We start from the raw sequence: 17,842 nt of genomic DNA on the forward strand, positions 1-17,842 counted from the left end.
GCAGGAAGGAGGAGGATTAGGGTTCAACATCCTTTTGGCAACAAGACTGTCAGAGAAAGAACACGAGTGCAGATCAGGGTACGAGAGACAAGAACTTTGACTATGTTCTTTTCAGAGAAACCTTCCCGGTCTTCTTTTTCCTTACAGAATTTAGGGTAGCCACATAAAGCCAGAATCTTGATGACCAGATGGGGATTTGGATTGCTATTCTCCTGAAAGCACGTCCAGTAGCTTCACTTGATGCCGCTAGACGTAGTAGGTTCATAAAACACATTGGCACAAATGTCTGATAATCAAGAACTTGCACAAGGGTTCTAAATGGGTACCTCAGAGACGAGGTCCACCACACAAGAATGCAACTTGAGCTATGGAGGCAGATATTTTTGGATTGGAAAACTATGACCTGGAATGGCCTCAGTTCACAACAATGCAGACCTACACCCTGCACCTTACACTGTCCAGCGACTATCTAAGAAATTATTGAACCCACCACACCCCTATTACTGTCACTATTATTTCACAAAATTACTTTTCTCTTGAGAGTATTTTGATAGTAGTGAAGTGCTGAAAACTTCCATTCTGGTACAGCTAAAACTCTATCCAAATTGTTTACGAGTTGTTTGGCACCGGAAGCGCTAAGGGAATAAAGGTGATGAGGTACCGAGCACCGTGGGTTTCGAATCCGTGCCATACGACATGGACCTCAATTTCACTAGAGGTCTCTCCAGCAGTCGCGCTCCTGGCCCGCTTATAATGTGAGGGCGCCATGCGGCCAATAGCGACGTACTCTATTATGTATTTAAGTGCCTGCCTCTCGCTCAGCAGGCAGCCTGACATTTGCGTTAGTGTATCGACATCTCGCCTACAGATAGCGTGTTTACATTACTTTGTTTCCGTGTACGAGCGGACATTGTGGATTCGTTTGGTTTCGCTTGTGACCACGTTGCTATTTGCGTGTTGTTGTTCGTTAGGTCTTGCTCGGTCGTCCGTTGTTGTTCGTGTCTGTGCCTCCCCATTCGTTCCGTTTGTTCACGGGCCGCTCCCATTTGGTTCCACTACGCTTTCATTCTCGGAGAGAGAGAGAGAGAGAGAGAGAGAGAGAGAGAGAGAGAGAGAGAGCTGCACAATAAATTTGTGAGCTGAAAACTTACAGAACTTTTTTGGCCAAGAAAAGTCTCATAAGCAGATTTAAATACAGTTTCATAAGCAGATTTATGCTTATAAACAAAACAGCTCTGTACATAATCATGAAACAAGGAATTGCAAGAATATTCACCTCTCTCATATCAGAACATGTCTCCCAGAAAAGTGCCCTACACAGTGCAACACAATCGTCTAATAACCTTCCATCCAGAATAAAAATGATAAGTACGGAAAGCCTGTTAAAAGAGACCACCACCACCACCACCACCACCACCACCAACAACAACAACAACAACAACAACAACTAGAGCTACTTCTGATGAAACACAATTTCTACTCTTAATGCAGATACCACTTCTGTCTGAGGAACATAAAATTGCAAACAGGTGTAGTAAATGAATAAATGCGATCAAATCTATGCAGTGTCTAACTGTATTGTCTATAGGAATCATTTGTAGGATAACAACTACATATGTAGTAAATGTTCCTAAGATTTAATGTGTAATCATGATTAATTTCTGTATATTCTTAAAGCATAACTGTGTTCGTATGTATTATTATCTAACTGTATTGTCTCTAGGACTCATTTGTGGGATATCAATTATACATGTAGTAAATGTTATTCAGATTGAATGTGAAATTATGGTTAATTTTTGTATTGTACTTATGTGAAAAATTTGTAATGTTTATCTCTGCATAACATTTTTACTTGTCCTATATCTACACAAGATGTCAAAGGACCAAATAAAAATAAATAAATAAATTTAAATACACAGTTTGTCTCGATTGATTCGACAATATCTCTAATTCGGTACATAGAGGTTATGCAAAAATTGTACTTCTTGTGCTAAAACATTTCATTCCCTCCAAAAGACAGTTGGCTGGCTGTAAATGGAAGTATAAGCAGTACCAAACCTGAACTCGCTGAGTATACGAGAGTGCGATTTGCACGATCATCGGTTTGGGCTGAGCTTCAGATATCAGCAGACGACAGGAGCAAAAAAGCTGACTCGTCGATGCGTCAAAGAACCAGCCACCCGCTGACGAGGAAATTTTGAAGGCCGCGCGCAGTGTTATATATGTCAGTGTGGCGACAGCCGTTTGTTGACTAGTGGCATGACTTCCGCTGCAAACAGTGAGCGCGGCACGTTTCAGTCGGCTGGCTACAGCTCGCAAAGAACAATTTAGACCTGTTCTGCTATTGAAACAATGGTGAAATGCTTGAGAACCGTATGTTGTACATTAAAGGCATTCGGCTTATGTGATTAGTATAAGTTCAAAGAGAAAAAATAGGATCAGCCTAAAATGCATTTTTTATGACAATATATTTCAATGTATGTCATACTAACGACAAACGTAAGAACTCGGTGAAAATGAAAAATTAAGCCTGAAGTTAACTTGCAGCAAACGCATGTAGAAATACTGACAGGAGAGATGTTCGAGGGCGAAATATAAAAATTCACCGGAAGTAAATGGCGAATCTTTTCGAACTGTTTGAGTGCCTTTAAGATTAGATACAAAGACTCTTTATACGTTCATAATATGTTTCGCAAACATGCGCGTAACGAACGGTGCTTTGATTTATAGAACTGAGTCGAGGGGTGCCACTGGCCTCAGTAGGCAATGGGTATTGCCACTCGAGTGACAATGGCGTCACACGGATAGTGTGACAAAGAGGCAGGTTCGTTATATTTAACAATTCAGAAATAATCGTGGAGAAACTAGACTGTTTTGTGTACCTATTCGAAAGCACTCGGTATTACGTCGGCTATATATGATGTGATTTTGAAAAGATAATCTTTGAAATAACGATAATTATAAAATTATGTCAATAAGAAGTTTTACTTTGTTTCTCGCAGTCAGATTTAACAGTAAACCTGTAAACGGCAACGGCACAAATTTAGAGACTTCTTCCGACATATATCGATCAGAGCTGGATGACAGCGCATTTGAAACATTACACAGATTGTTTCCTTATACTGATCATGAATTGACGGATATCACACCCTTTGCCTGCTGACAATGACGTGTGGCAAGAGATTTACTATTACTGCAAGATTCTAGGCACATTCGAGGGAAGTCTTTTCACCTCATTATTTGCGATTGATAAACGCAAGAGAAATATTATACAGAAATAAGACGCACTATTGGTCACAGAAAGAGAGCAGGATGTGAACCAGACACTCCTCAGACAAGAATATGAATATATTGCCATCCTGCATCATAAAAATTGAATACACAGGCTGCAGCACATCGCGTCCCGACAAGAACAGTGACAAGTGAAAAAAACTGCAACTTTTATTTTTTATCACAAAACGTACGTGTGAAGTGCCCTAACGTGCACGAAAAACGTCAGTCACATATCTATCTCGCAATTTGTCCACTTCAAAGCAGAAATGCCAGTCTTGTAGGCGATTTCACGATGCGCCACGGCAAGAACAATGTCATTTCAGCGTTACTACTGGCAGGTGTCACGAATAGCGGCACATTCTGAGTTGTGAAACTTTTCATGTACAAGGTAATTTGAATGTACTTGTTAATTTAACTGATTATTGCAATGCCAGTGTTTATACAGTGTCTGTACATTACATTACAATGCTCTTCACAAGCCCGCCTGGTTGGCCGTGCGGTCTAACGCACGGCGGAAGGGCGGGAAGGAGCGCCTGGTCCCCGGCACGTATCCGTCCGGTGGATTTGTGTCGAGGTCCGGTGAACCGGCGGCCAGTCTGTGGATGGTTTTTAGGCGGTTTTCCATCTGCGTCGGCGAATGCGGGCTGGTTCCCCTTATTCCGCCTCAGTTACACTATGTCGACGATTGCTGCGCAAACAAGTTCTCCACGTACGCGTACACCACCATTACTCTACCAACCACACATAGGGGTTACACTCGTCTGGGGTGAGACGTTCCCTGGGGGGGTCCACCGGGGTCCGAACCGCACAATAACCCTGGGTTCGGTGTGGGGCGGTGGAGGGGTGAAGTGGACTGCCGTAATCGTCGTGGGGTTGTGGACCACTGGGGCTGCGGCGGGGACGGAGCCTCTCCGTCGTTTCTAGGTCCCCGGTTAACATACAATACAATACTCTTCACATATGCGTGCATGTCTGAAGGAACAGACACTGTTTTGACGACCACAGCAGTTGTAAATATTACGAAATTTCGTGCGTTGCAGCGCACAAGAGGGGGAAAAAAAGGACGCTTCTCCTTTTTCTCGGCGTACAATATTTCTGCATTATATAAGTCCATTTATGGTTCTATGTTTTCGTAAATTGTGTTCTTTAAATTGTACCTAATTAATGTTCCTTATTAAGTTGTATTAATTTTCAGAAATTAAAATTTTGCATTTAGTATTCTTTCTAATACAACAATTTCAACTTTTTCATTTTTTATTTTAATTTAAGTACCCAGTTTTGCCTGATGGAGATTCGGATGCCATATTATAGAAAGTAATTATATACAAAGTAGAATAGTGGCAAGTGTCATAAAAAAAACAAAATAGTTTTTAGAAAATCAAGAGAAGTGGAACAACTCAAAAAAATAAATTAATAATTACCTGATAACACCTCACCCTACCCCCATGAACCAGCTTCAGCGATACAGATGGCCGTACCGCAGGTGCAACCACAACGGAGGGGTATCTGTTGAGAGGCCAGACAAACGTGTGGTTCCTGAAGAGGGGCAGCAGCCTTTTCAGTAGTTGCAGGGGCAACAGTCTGGATGATTGACTGATCTGGCCTTGCAACACTAACCAAAACGGCCTTGCTGTGCTGGTACTGCGAACGGCTGAAAGCAAGGGGAAACTACAGCCGTAATTTTTCCCGAGGGCATGCAGCTTTACTGTATGGTTAAATGACGATGGCGTCCTCTTGGGTAAAATATTCCGTAGATAAAATAGTCCCACCTTCGGATCTCCAGGCGGGGACTACTCAGGAGGACGTCGTTATCAGGAGAAAGAAAACTGGCGTTCTACGGATCGGAGCGTGGAATGTCAGATCCCTTAATCGGCCAGGTAGGTTAGAAAATTTAAAAAGGGAAATGGATAGGTTGAAGTTAGATATAGTGGGAATTAGTGAAGTCCGGTGGCAGGAGGAACAAGACTTTTGGTCACGTGAATACAGGGTTATAAATACAAAATCAAATAGGGGTAATGCAGGAGTAGGTTTAATAATGAATAAAAAAATAGGAGTGCGGGTAAGCTACTACCAACAGCATAGTGAACGAATTATTGTGGCCAAGATAGACACGAAGCCCATGCCTACTACAGTAGTTCAAGTTTATATGCCAACTAGCTCTGCAGATGATGAAGAAATTGATGAAATGTATGATGAGATAAAAGAAATTATTCAGGTAGTGAAGGCAGACGAAAATTAAATAGTCATGGGTGATTGGAATTCGAGAGTAGGAAAAGGGAGAGAAGGAAACGTAGTAGGTGAATATGGATTGCGACTAAGAAACGAAAGAGGAAGCCGCCTGATAGAATTTTGCACAGAGCGCAACTTAATCATAGCTAACACTTGGTTCAAGAATCATAAAAGAAGGTTCTATACATGGAAGAATCCTGGAGACACTAGAAGGTATCAGATAGATTATATAATGATAAGACAGAGATTTAGGAACCAGGTTTTAAATTGTAAGACATTTCCAGGGGCAGATGTGGACTGACTACAATCTATTGGTTATGAACTGTAGATTAAAACTGAAGAAACTGCAAAAAGGTGGGAATTTAAGGAGATGGGACCTGGATAAACTGACTAAACCAGTGGTTGTACAGAGTTTCAGGGAGAGCATAAGGAAACAATTGACAGGAATGGGGGAAAGAAATACAGTAGAAGAAGAATGGGTAGCTCTGAGGGAAGGCAGCAGAGGATCAAGTAGGTAAAAAGACGAGGGCTAGTAGAAATCCTTGGGTAACAGAAGAAATATTGAATTTAATTGATGAAAGGAGAAAATATAAAACCGCAGTAAATGAAACAGGCAAAAAGGAATACAAATGTCTCAAAAATGAGATTGACAGGAAGTGAAAAATGCCTAAGCAGGGATGGCTAGAGGACAAATGTAAGGATGTAGAGGGTTATCTCACTAGGGGTAAGATAGATACTGCCTACAGGAAAATTAAAGAGACCTTTGGAGAAAAGAGAGCCACTTGTATGAATATCAAGAGCTCAGATGGAAACCCAGTTCTAAGCAAAGAAGGGAAAGCAGAAAGATGGAAGGAGTATATAGAGGGTCTATACAAGGGCGATGTACTTGAGGACAATAGTATGGAAATGGAAGAGGATGTAGATGAAGATGAAGATGAAATGGGAGATACGATACTGCGTGAAGAGTTTGACAGAGCACTGAAAGACCTGAGTCGAAACAAGGCCCCCGGAGTAGACAACATTCCATTGGAACTACTGACGGCCTTGGGAGAGCCAGTCCTGACAAAACTCTACCATCTGGTGAGCAAGATGTATGAAGCAGGCGAAATACCCTCAGACTTCAAGAAGAATATAATAATTCCAATCCCAAAGAAAGCAGGTGTTGACAGATGTGAAAATTACCAAACTATCAGTTTAATAAGTCACAGCTGCAAAATACTAACGCGAATTCTTTACAGACGAATGGAAAAACTGGTAGAAGCAGACCTCGGCGAAGATCAGTTTGGATTCCGCAGAAATGTTGGAACACGTGAGGCAATACTGACCCTACGACTTATCTTAGAAAATAGATTAAGGAAAGGCAAACCTACATTTCTAGCATTTGTAGACTTAGAGAAAGCTTTTGACAATGTTGACTGGAATACTCTCTTTCAAATTCTAAAGGTGGCAGGGGTAAAATACCGGGAGCGAAAGGCTATTTACAATTTGTACAGAAACCAGATGGCAGTTATAAGAGTCGAGGGACATGAAAGGGAAGCAGCGATTGGGAAGGGAGTGAGGCAGGGTTGTAGCCTGTCCCCGATGTTATTTAATCTGTATATTGAGCAAGCAGTAAAGGAAACAAAAGAAAAATTCGGTGTAGGTATTAAAGTCCATGGAAAAGAAATAAAAACTTTGAGGTTCGCCGATGACATTGTAATTCTGTCAGAGACAGCAAAGGACTTGGAAGAGCAGTTAAACGGAATGGATAGTGTCTTGAAAGGAGGATATAAGATGAACATCAACAAAAGCAAAACGAGGATAATGGAATGCAGTCGAATTAAGTCGGGTGATGCTGAGGGAATTAGATTAGGAAATGAGACACTTAAAGTAGTAAAGGAGTTTTGCTATTTGGTGAGTAAAATAACTGATGATGGTCGAAGTAGAGAGGATATAAAATGTAGGCTGGCAATGGCAAGGAAAGCGTTTCTGAAAAAGAGAAATTTGCTAACATCGAGTATTGATTTAAGTGTCAGGAAGTCGTTTCTGAAAGTATTTGTATGGAGTGTAGCGATGTATGGAAGTGAAACATGGACGATAAATAGTTTGGACAAGAAGAGAATAGAAGCTTTCGAAATGTGGTGCTACAGAAGAATGCTGAAGATTAGATGGGTAGATCACATAACTAATGAGGAGGTATTCAATAGAATTGGGGAGAAGAGGAGTTTGTGGCACAACTTGACAAGAAGAAGGGACCGGTTGGTAGGACATGTTCTGAGGCATCAAAGGATCACAAATTTAGCATTGGAGGGCAGCGTGGAGGGTAAAAATCGTAGAGGGAGACCAAGAGATGAATACACTAAGCAGATTCAGAGGGATGTAGGCTGCAGCAAGTACTGGGAGACGAAGAAGCTTGCACAGGATAGAGTAGCATGGAGAGCTGCATCAAACCAGTCTCAGGATTGAAGACGACGACGACGACAACAACAACAACACCACACATTCGATGAAAACAAAACTGTTTGTCCATACTACTGTTGTACAGACTGTAATGAAATTTACTGTACAAATTACTTACTTGACATTTAAAGGGCGCTTATACTATCTCAGTATATGTTTATAGAATTATTTAAGTCGATTTATCTTTAGTAGTGCTTGAGTTGTCACCGTTCTTGCCGGGTTGCGTTATGACCACTGACACGTTCTGGGGACTAAGTAAACACCCACAACGCTTAAAAAAAAAGGGGGGGGGAACTGATAAGAAGCGCCAGAAGTTCAAGCTATTCGACCAAAATTGTCTTGAGCTCCGTTATTTTAAAAGTGATGGCTGTAAGAATCGCCTCACACACCCGTGAGCGTGTATACGTATCACAGCCTCGGTGCGTATTCAACCTTGTATACAAAGAAGATCGTCTTTTGAGGTACTTTAAATGCTTTTGAACTCTGGAGCCATCCCGCATCACAACAATAAATGGAAACGCAATAAAATGTATTGCAAACTTTGAGGCATGCTCCAATTTGCGTTTTCCAACCTATACTAAAAATAAACTGTAAAACCGAGGTCCGTCCGTCTGAACGCGCTAATCTCCAAAACTAATGCACGAATTTTCATGGTAACTTAAGCGTAGCTTGGGGCAACGTACAGGCTTTATTTCATCAAAATCTAATCACGAAAAAAATGATATTGTAATTTAAAGTTTTACACATACTAATACTATACATGCGAAAGTAACTCTGTTTTCACGGCTAAACCGCTGAACAAATTTCGATGAAATTTGCTATGGCGATAGCTTGAATCCTGTATACGAATACGGGCTACTTTAGGAAGTGTGTAGTACAAGATATTTATTGTTTCGAAGAAAATTACGCAAATTAGGGGAAAATATTTTCTTCTTAGAAAAGCTATTTACTCTTTGACTTTTAAACTTCTTCATATTTGTGAAAGTGCTTTTATTGGTTAATATGTGGTACGTGATACGATGGTTATATAATCTTCAATGTGTGTAATCCATACTTACATACTTATATTATTGAATGCGAATGTAACTTTGTCTATTATATTTTCACAGAACTGAATTCGATGAAATTTGGTAAGGCTATTTAAAAATCGACACCTAAGAGGTTGAAGTAGGGAATAGAACTTTTTTTACATCACTGAACATGAAACATGTTAAATAGTTATTAAACCCGTTGCGTGCTGTACACGTCAACAATGTATAGCCACTCCAACGCACGATGGCTAGACGTGTCTTCGCGCACGGCTCAGCACACACACTGCGCATGCCGCCGCATCGTACGTTGGGCAATCACAGCTATACTTACCCTACTTACCATAACGAAACTACTGATACGCGAGCACAACAGTGGGTAATAGCTAGTAGGTAATACAACTGTAGGTCGATATTTACTATTGCAAAAATGTGGAAATATTGGTGATTCAAGTTACATCTTGGTAGAAGATTTCTTGAAACGCTTATGTTTCTGACGTTAAATCACACGGTAAAAACGTCGTGTGTAAGTGGCACCACTCTAGAAACGTTTTTAAAAACCCACAAGAATTATTTAGCTGTAAAATTATTAATTACTGTACTAGTAAGTTTGAGTAATATAAGAATGCAGCGATTTGACACTTCAGGAATTCTGTCGCATGCGGCGGCAGCTATAGCGCTTTAAATTGTTTCATACCTTTGAAGACTAAAGAAGGCCATTACCCACCAAAGTTTTTAATTTGAGTAACAAACCTCTTTGAAGCTTCTTTCTCTAAGCCTTCATCGCACTTTCGGGTAAATTCAATTCTAGAATTATTACTGAACCATAGTCATCAACGCAATAGAGATGATGATGATGATAATAATAATAATAATAATAATAATAATAATAATAATAATAATAATAATCATCATCATCATCATCGCTGGCGTCTGTTCTTTTGAACGAGTATGAAATATTTATAGTTGCTCCAAATTATCCCACTTTGGACATGGAATTATTAAAAAGAAATGTGGACAAGCCTGGTGCGATAACAACGAATTTTTTATTGTGGCGTCATCAGCAATAGATCGGCTATGTTTAAGGTTTCATGAAATTACCAGGAATTTCAAACGCTGGCTTGTAGAAAACACGTTTTCAAAGGTAAATTTTCGGGTCTAAAATCGCCAACAACATAAACGATATGAGAGGATTGTAGCTTCAATCATTTACTTCAATTTCTTGATAAAACTACTTCTCATCGTATGGCTGTCCAGAATCACACACCAAATCAACAATTATATTACGCACACCATGATGCCAACATCAAAAACAAGATAACTGCAAATCGTTTCAAACTACCCTGCTGTTCTATGTAACCCCATTTGACGGTACTGATTTTTACATCGCATTCAAAAGAAGAAAAAAAAAAAAACTATCACACGATTTGATCCTATTACAAAATCTAAAGTCAGTTGTGAATGATCTGCACACTTGCACACGTGACGTCATTGGCTATGCATGTACACAGATGCAACTTTCACAGCAAATATGGAAAGCACCTAACGTGATTTTTTGAGACTGAGCCAAAGATCAAGCACTGAAGAGTATGTATAATATGCAGAAATGTACTCGAGTTATGCAAACAATCGCCTAAAGGGACATTTCGGCGTTGCACCTGCTCTCAGATCTTTTCTTATAACACCTATTCATATTTTATGAGCCTTCTGGGACAAAACAGATGCGTTAAGTAGCCCTAAAATAGCGCTGATTTTACCGCAATTCGTGAAACAATGCAAAATTTACTTTTGTGAAAGAAATTGTTAGCTTTGTCGTTTTTTTAAACTATCTTATACCCAAATAATTTTCAACTTGGCCTCTCTTATCTCGTGCGTGCGCTTTTATCTAACTTTCATGTGCAATCACGCACACGTTTGGCCTGCACACGTCAACACTCTTTAGCACATACACGTTCTTTTTTCTGTCAGGATGTCGGTCGGTTCTGACAGACGATGGGGCAATGTGTTACCCTACGTGAACCGAAGGTTAATCATTTTACCGAAAAATCGCTAAAAAAATTCCTTGTAACTTTATAGTGCCCATTATCTTGGATCGAAACGGACGTCACCCTCGCATCTATAAATATGCCCTTGCTCATTCTTAGAGAAATACCGAGTAAAATATTTTATTCAGCACGAGTAGAAAGCTCATGTCCAACGGTTACCTGTGTCATACGGGCAACAAGAAGCAGATACTGTAGAAGCAGTTCCAAGTGAATTGTGGGGACAAAGTATACACCGCTCTGCTTGCTTTCTTAAGTCAAGAGCCGGAAGTCACTCGCTTTTAAACAAAAACAGTCATCTGTAATTAAAATTTCACACGCCGTGACTGTGAGAAGCATCAGAATTCTGAGAGATATTGACAATTATCAAATCTATTTCCAGCCCGGAGGCCACCCCCAATTTACGTGTATAACAATTCTGGCATTCAGTCTGTCTTCTGCTTAACTAGCCTATGTGAAAGAGTGAAAAATTTTCGACTATTAAAAAAAGGGTACCTACGCTTATGAAGATACACAAACAGTTCCCTGAGTATGACTTGAATCTTGCAATAACAGTAAATCTCTTTTTACTGTCTGCAGGCAGAGGGTGTCACATCCGTAATTTCGTGACCAGTGTAAGGAAACAATGTGTATATTATTTTAAATGCTCTGCCGTCCTGATTCTGTTCCGTAGATGTCGTTCACAGGTTTTCAGCTAAAACTTACTGCGAGAAACAAAGCAGAATATAACATTTTCATAATTTTATAATTACCTTTTTTTAAAGCGATATTTTTTCATAATCACATCATATATAGCCTATTTAACGTCAAGTGATTCTGAATGCACAAAATAGTTTAGTTTCTTGAGCATGTTATTTTAAACTGAGGACAACTATAGCCAAATTTCCACATTTGGAAAAATAATCCGCACTGGCTACAGAATACTTTTCACGTGACTAGAGCATGCATCCTCGGTATCGCCATGCCCTCTGCCGCTCAGCCACCTTCCTGCTTGTGGCACGGTTCTGCTACCCACTTCATTTTAAGCAACGACTACCGCTTTTAGCGCCACATTTGTTTACAGCTTGAGTGAATGGTGGGAAGTGGCTCTAAGGCAGTTACCTTATAGCGATGACTTGTTAAAAAGAATCTTTATCACCTGAGGATGCGTCTTCTAGTGATGCGAAACCGGTCGGAATTTTAATAGAAAGTATTCTACAGCCAGTGCGGATTATTCCTTTCACATCAGTTTAATTTATCCTCGACTGTTTCTGAATTATTAAATATAATGAATTCAACTCCGTGGCCGAGGTCGCGCATGAAGTGGAAATATATATAGACTATGTGATCAAAAGTACCCGGACACCCACAAAACATACGTTTTTCATATTAGGCGCATTGTGTTACCACCTACTGCCAGGTACTCCATATCAGCGACCTCAGTAGTCATCAGACATCGTGAGAGAGCAGAATGGGGCGCTCCCCGGAATTCACGGACTTCGAACGTGGTCAGGTGATTGGGCGTCACTTGTGTCATACGTCTGTACGCGAGATTTCCACACTCAAACATCCCTAGGTCATCTGTTTCCGATGTGATAGTTAAGTGGAAACGTGAAGGGAAATGTACAGCACAAACGCGTACAGGCCGACCTCGTCTGTCGACTGACAGAGATCGCCGATAGTTGAAGAGGGTCCTAATGTGTAATAGGAAGACATCTATCCAGATGATCACACAGGAATTCCAAACTGCATCAGGATCCACTGCAAGTGCTCTGACAGTTAGGCGGGAGGTGAGAAAACTTGGATTTCATAGTCGAGCGGCTACTCATAAGTTACACATCAAGCCGGTAAATGCCAAACGACGTCTCGCTTGGTGTAAGAAGCGTAAACGTTGGACGATTGAACAGTGGAAAAACGTTGTGTGGAGTGACGAATCTCGGTACACAATGCGGCGGTCCGATGGCAGGGTGTGGGTATGGCGAATGCCCAGTGAACGTCATCTACCAGCGTGTGTAGTGCCAACAGTAAAATTCAAAGGCTGTGGTGTTACGGTGTGGTAGTGTTATTCATGGAGGGGTCTTGCGCCTTTTGTTGTTTTGCGTGGCACTATCACAGCACAGGCCTACATTTATGTTTAATGCACCTTCTTGCTTCCCACTGTTGAAGAGCAATTCGAGGATGGCGATTACATTTTTCAACACTATCGAGCATCTGCTCATAATGCACGGCCTGTGGCTGAGTGGTTACATGAAAAAAAAATAGTTCATATGTGTGTGAAATATTATGGGACTTAACGGCTAAGGTCATCAGTCCCTAAGCTTACACACTACTTAACCTAAATTATCCTAAGGACAAACACACACACCGATGACCGAGGCAGGACTCTAACCTCCGCCGGGAACAGGGTTACATGGCAATAACATCCCTGTAATGGACTGGCCTGCACAGAGTCCTGACCTGAATCCTATATAACACCTTTAGGATGTTTTGGAACGCCGACTTCGTGCCAGGCCTCACCGACCGACATCGATACCTCTCCTCAGTGCAGTACTCCGTGTAGAATGGGCTGCCATTCCCCAAGAAAATTTCCAGCACCTGACTGAACGTATGCCTGCGAGAGTGGAAGCTATCATCAATGCTAAGGGTGGGCCAACACCATATTGAATTCCAGCATTATCGATGGAGGGCGCCACGAACTTGTAAGTCATTTTCAGCCAAGTGTCAGGGATACTTTTGATCACATAGTCTAACTCATATTTTTGGTCACATAGTTCCTTGCGGGGTGGGGGGAGTGGCCATGTACGTAAAAAACAGTATTCCATTTGAATCCATAGTTGTATCATGGCACTGCACTGAACAGGTATTTGAATGTTGTGCAGGGGCAGTTGAATTTAGTGAAACTGAACTCTTAATTATTCTTGTTTATAAGTTCCCTAACTCTGATTTCAGAGCATTTCTGCTCAAGCTAGAGTGTGTTCTTAATTAACTTTGAAGGAAGTACCAGAAATTAGTTATATGTGGTGACTTCAATATTAATTTTGTATTTGATGGTACAAGAAAAAGGATGTTGGTAGATCTCCTAAATTGATATGATCTGATGCAGACTATGTTTTTTCCAGATAGGATGCAGGGGAACAGTAGCACATTCATAGACAATAGTTTTATTCATTCTTCATTACTAGATGGGTATTCTGATAGTAAAAGGGTGAATGGCCTTTCATACCATGATGCACAAATTTTAATACTAAAAGGCTTTTGCACTCAAACAATGTCACATATAATTACAAACTATGTAGGTAAGTTAATCCAACATCAATAGTGTTTTTTTTAAACCTTGTCAAGGAAAAAGAGTGCCGATAACATAGATGATAAATATAATGCTTTCCTTAACACATTTCTTATGCTCTTTGAGAGTTGTTTTCCATTAGAACGTTCTAAATGGAGTACTAGCAGTAATAGGCAGTCTGTGTGGCTGACTAGCAGGATAAGGATATCATGTAGAACAAAGCGGGAATTATATAAAAATGTTAGAAGTAGTCACAATCAAGTTACAGTGGCCCATTACAAACAGTACTGTAAGGTGCTTATAATGTTATTAGGAGGGCAGAGAGTATGTGGTATGCAAATAAGAATAGCTAATTCACAGGATAAAATTAAAACCATATGGACAGTTGTGAAGGAAGTGTTTGGTCAGCAACACAAGGTCGACGACAAAGTCAGCTCGTAGTAAAAATATTTCTGTTACTGATAAATCACACGTATGTACAGTTTTTAACAATCATTTCCTGAGCATTGCTGTTGAATTAAATAAAAATTTAGTTTTTACAGCGAATCATATAACTTTCCTGGCAAATGCCTTTCCGAGATTGATGTCTGAAATACTCCGCTGTGATACAGACAAGGGGAGATTGAGTCAACAATTAAATCACTGAAGACTACGGACTCTCATGATTATGATGGAGTGCCTAACAGAATATTAAAGTACTGTGATGCACGTGTTAGCCCTGCAATAGCAGCCCTTGGGCGGCCTGAGCGAGGCATGTCATCGACAGTTTCTGTCTCTCTGTATCTCCTCCATGTCCGAACAACATCGCTTTGGTTTACTCCGAGACACTTCCCTTGTTGAGAGCCCTTCCTGGCACAAAGTAACAATGCGGACGCGAACGAACCGCGGTACTGACCGTCTAGGCATGGTTGAACTACAGGCAACACGAGCCGTGAACCACCTTCCTGCTGGAATGACTGGAACTTACCGGCTGTCGGACCCCTCCGTCTAACAGGCGCTGCTCATGCATGGTTGTTAACATCTCTGGCCGGGTTTAGTGACATATCTGAACAGTCAATTGGACTGTGTCTGTGATATAATATCCACAGTCAGCATCTATCTTCAGGATTTCTGGGAACCGGGGTGATGCCAAACTTTTTGATGTGTGTATTTGCAGTGGATCCTGATGCAGTTTGGAATTTTTGTGTGATGGTCTGCATAGATGTTAGCCTATTACACATTATGACCCTCTTCAACTGTCGGCGGTCTCTGTCAGTTAACAGATGAGGTCGACCTGTATGCTTTTGTGCTGTACGTGTCCCTTCTCGTTTCCACTTCACTACCACACCGGAAACAGCGGACCTAATGATGTTCAGGAGTGTGGAAATCTCGCGTACAGACGTATGACGCAAGTGACACCCAATCACCTGACAACGTTCGAAGTCCGTGAGTTTCGCGGAGCACACCATTCCGCTCTCTCACGATGTCTAATGACTACTGACGTCGCTGATATGGAGTACCTAGCACCTAATATGAAAAACGTATGTTTTGGGGATGTCCGGATACTTTTGATCACGTAGTGTACCTCTGTCAGAGAGGAATCCTCACCAAAACACATGGAAAAGTCTCACATCAATTAGGTACAACTTTGCGGTAATATTTGTCCAATGATGGCGCCGAACCTCATTCTGTCTCCCACATCAGCTGTGTCGAACAGGAGTTACTGTCTCTTTCTCCTGCCTAATATTGACTCTGTTCAAGATGATGATCGACGAGCAGTTAGATCTTTTTACGTGTATGCCAACTTTCGCAAGGTATTAGCGTAAACTTGTATCAAAATTTTAACGTTCTTCATTACGGACATAAGAGGTTTCTGAGAGGGTTGTGGCTGTTATGATAAACTACAATAACTTAAACCGTGAGTGGCGAATTAGTTCTGGGGACGGTTCACTTGCAACTGGCCAGTGTTCCTCATTTCTTCAAACTGATTATGAATTTATACGTCTAACTGTGTGGCGGGACATGGTACGAGAAGGGGGATACGCCCATGCACAGATGCTTTGCATTAACGCTCCGTAATTTGACAGCAGCGTCTAAACTCACTTGCTTCATGTTATGTAAGTTGAAGATGTTGGGTACTTAGACGCTGCAACAGACATATAAAATACTTTTCCACGGTCCAGTTATCACTACCGGCACCCTTAAGTTCTCAGCGAAATCAATATTGCAACGTCCCATAGCTCAAAGTAGCATACATTAATGCTTATGTAAGCATATGTACGAAATTTATTCACAATTACGAATTATTTTGACATCAACTGTGTTACGTATGGAAATATTGCCTACTGATGACACACAAAATTTGTACCAGATCGGAATCGCAGTTACGAATAAATTTCGTAACAGTAATACAGCTGCAGATCGTCACTACTGTCTGCTCCTTCCGATGTGTGTCCACTCGTATGTCTGAAGGAACAAACACTGTGAAATTAGTAAGCTATAACTACTTTTATTTGGACCTAATTATGTGAGTCGATCAAAAAGTTTCCGTTTGAAGTCGTTTCTGCAGCGTGTATGCAACGTAGAACGAATCCGACGCGGGTATACAAGTACTCACATGTACGCAAGGGATTAGTGTGGCATTCGTGCTTGCGGTAAATGCGTGAACGTCAACTATGGCGACGTTATTACCAAATGCGTCCAAACAGTACCGACGTGCAGTAATCCTTTTCTTGGCTGCCGAAGGACAAACAACGGTATACACCCAGCGGAAATGAAAAATGTGTATGGGGCAGTGATGTCATCAATCATCCCCTCGTCCCAAGAAATTCAAGAGCAAGCCATCTGCTGGAAAGGTGATGCTTACACTGTTCACTGTCCTCTGATCACCACGGCTTATTGATTTTAAGAAACCTGGTGTCTCCATCACTGGGGGACGGTACCCATGCGATTATCACCCTTTCGGTCCCTTAAGAAAGGTTTGAAGTATCGACGATTCCTGCCGCACGAGCTTGTGCAGCAGGCAGTTACGGACTTCTTCGCGCAGCAGGACACGGTGTTGCCAAAATGGTATATTCAACCTGGTGCGTCGGTGGGATGATTGCCTCAATGCTGAGGGCGATTTTGCCTGATCGCCCCTTATCCCTAGCAATACCGACATATTTCTTATTTCCCGTATCGCATTACCAAGGCGGGGGGGGGGGGGGGGGGGTACTTTATGCCCACCCTAAAAAAAGTTAAAAAACAAAGTTCGTCGATTGCAGTTGGCTTATGTTACATAATTTCTGTAGAGGTGCTGATGTGTAAGTAGGATCCTCAACCCGAAAATACTGAATATGACATTCACAGTGGAAAGTGACATCACTATTGAATACTTCCATTTTTGGGTTAAGTTTAACTGAAAATTTTAAAACAGTAATGGAATCTGATAGAAGAATTCTTCAAAAACAAATATTTTTCTTCAAAATTTTAAGATATAAAATTACTGATTAAATTACAATATTTTCAAAAGGTGGGCATAAAGTACCCCCTCCCCCCTGGTACTGCGAGGGTTATATAATATTTTATACGTTTCCCACAGATTCAAA

At 41.1% G+C, this 17,842-nt stretch overlaps 1 protein-coding gene across 6 annotated transcripts in view; it reads right to left on the reverse strand.

Moving 5' to 3' along the window:
• LOC124722711 (tetratricopeptide repeat protein 39B-like) overlaps window positions 1-17,842 on the reverse strand; it is a 336,578-nt gene that overhangs the window by 144,967 nt on the left and 173,769 nt on the right. The window contains exon 1 of one of the 6 annotated variants that reach the window (XM_047247852.1): window positions 2,059-2,077. The exons of the other annotated variants lie outside the window; for them this stretch is intronic. The gene's annotated coding sequence lies outside the window, so the exon portion shown is untranslated. Of the gene's footprint in view, window positions 1-2,058; window positions 2,078-17,842 lie in introns of those variants that run through there. 6 annotated transcript variants of the gene reach the window in all.

Source organism: Schistocerca piceifrons, chromosome X (assembly GCF_021461385.2).
Source record: "Schistocerca piceifrons isolate TAMUIC-IGC-003096 chromosome X, iqSchPice1.1, whole genome shotgun sequence".
Classification (NCBI taxonomy): Eukaryota; Metazoa; Arthropoda; class Insecta; order Orthoptera; family Acrididae; genus Schistocerca; species Schistocerca piceifrons.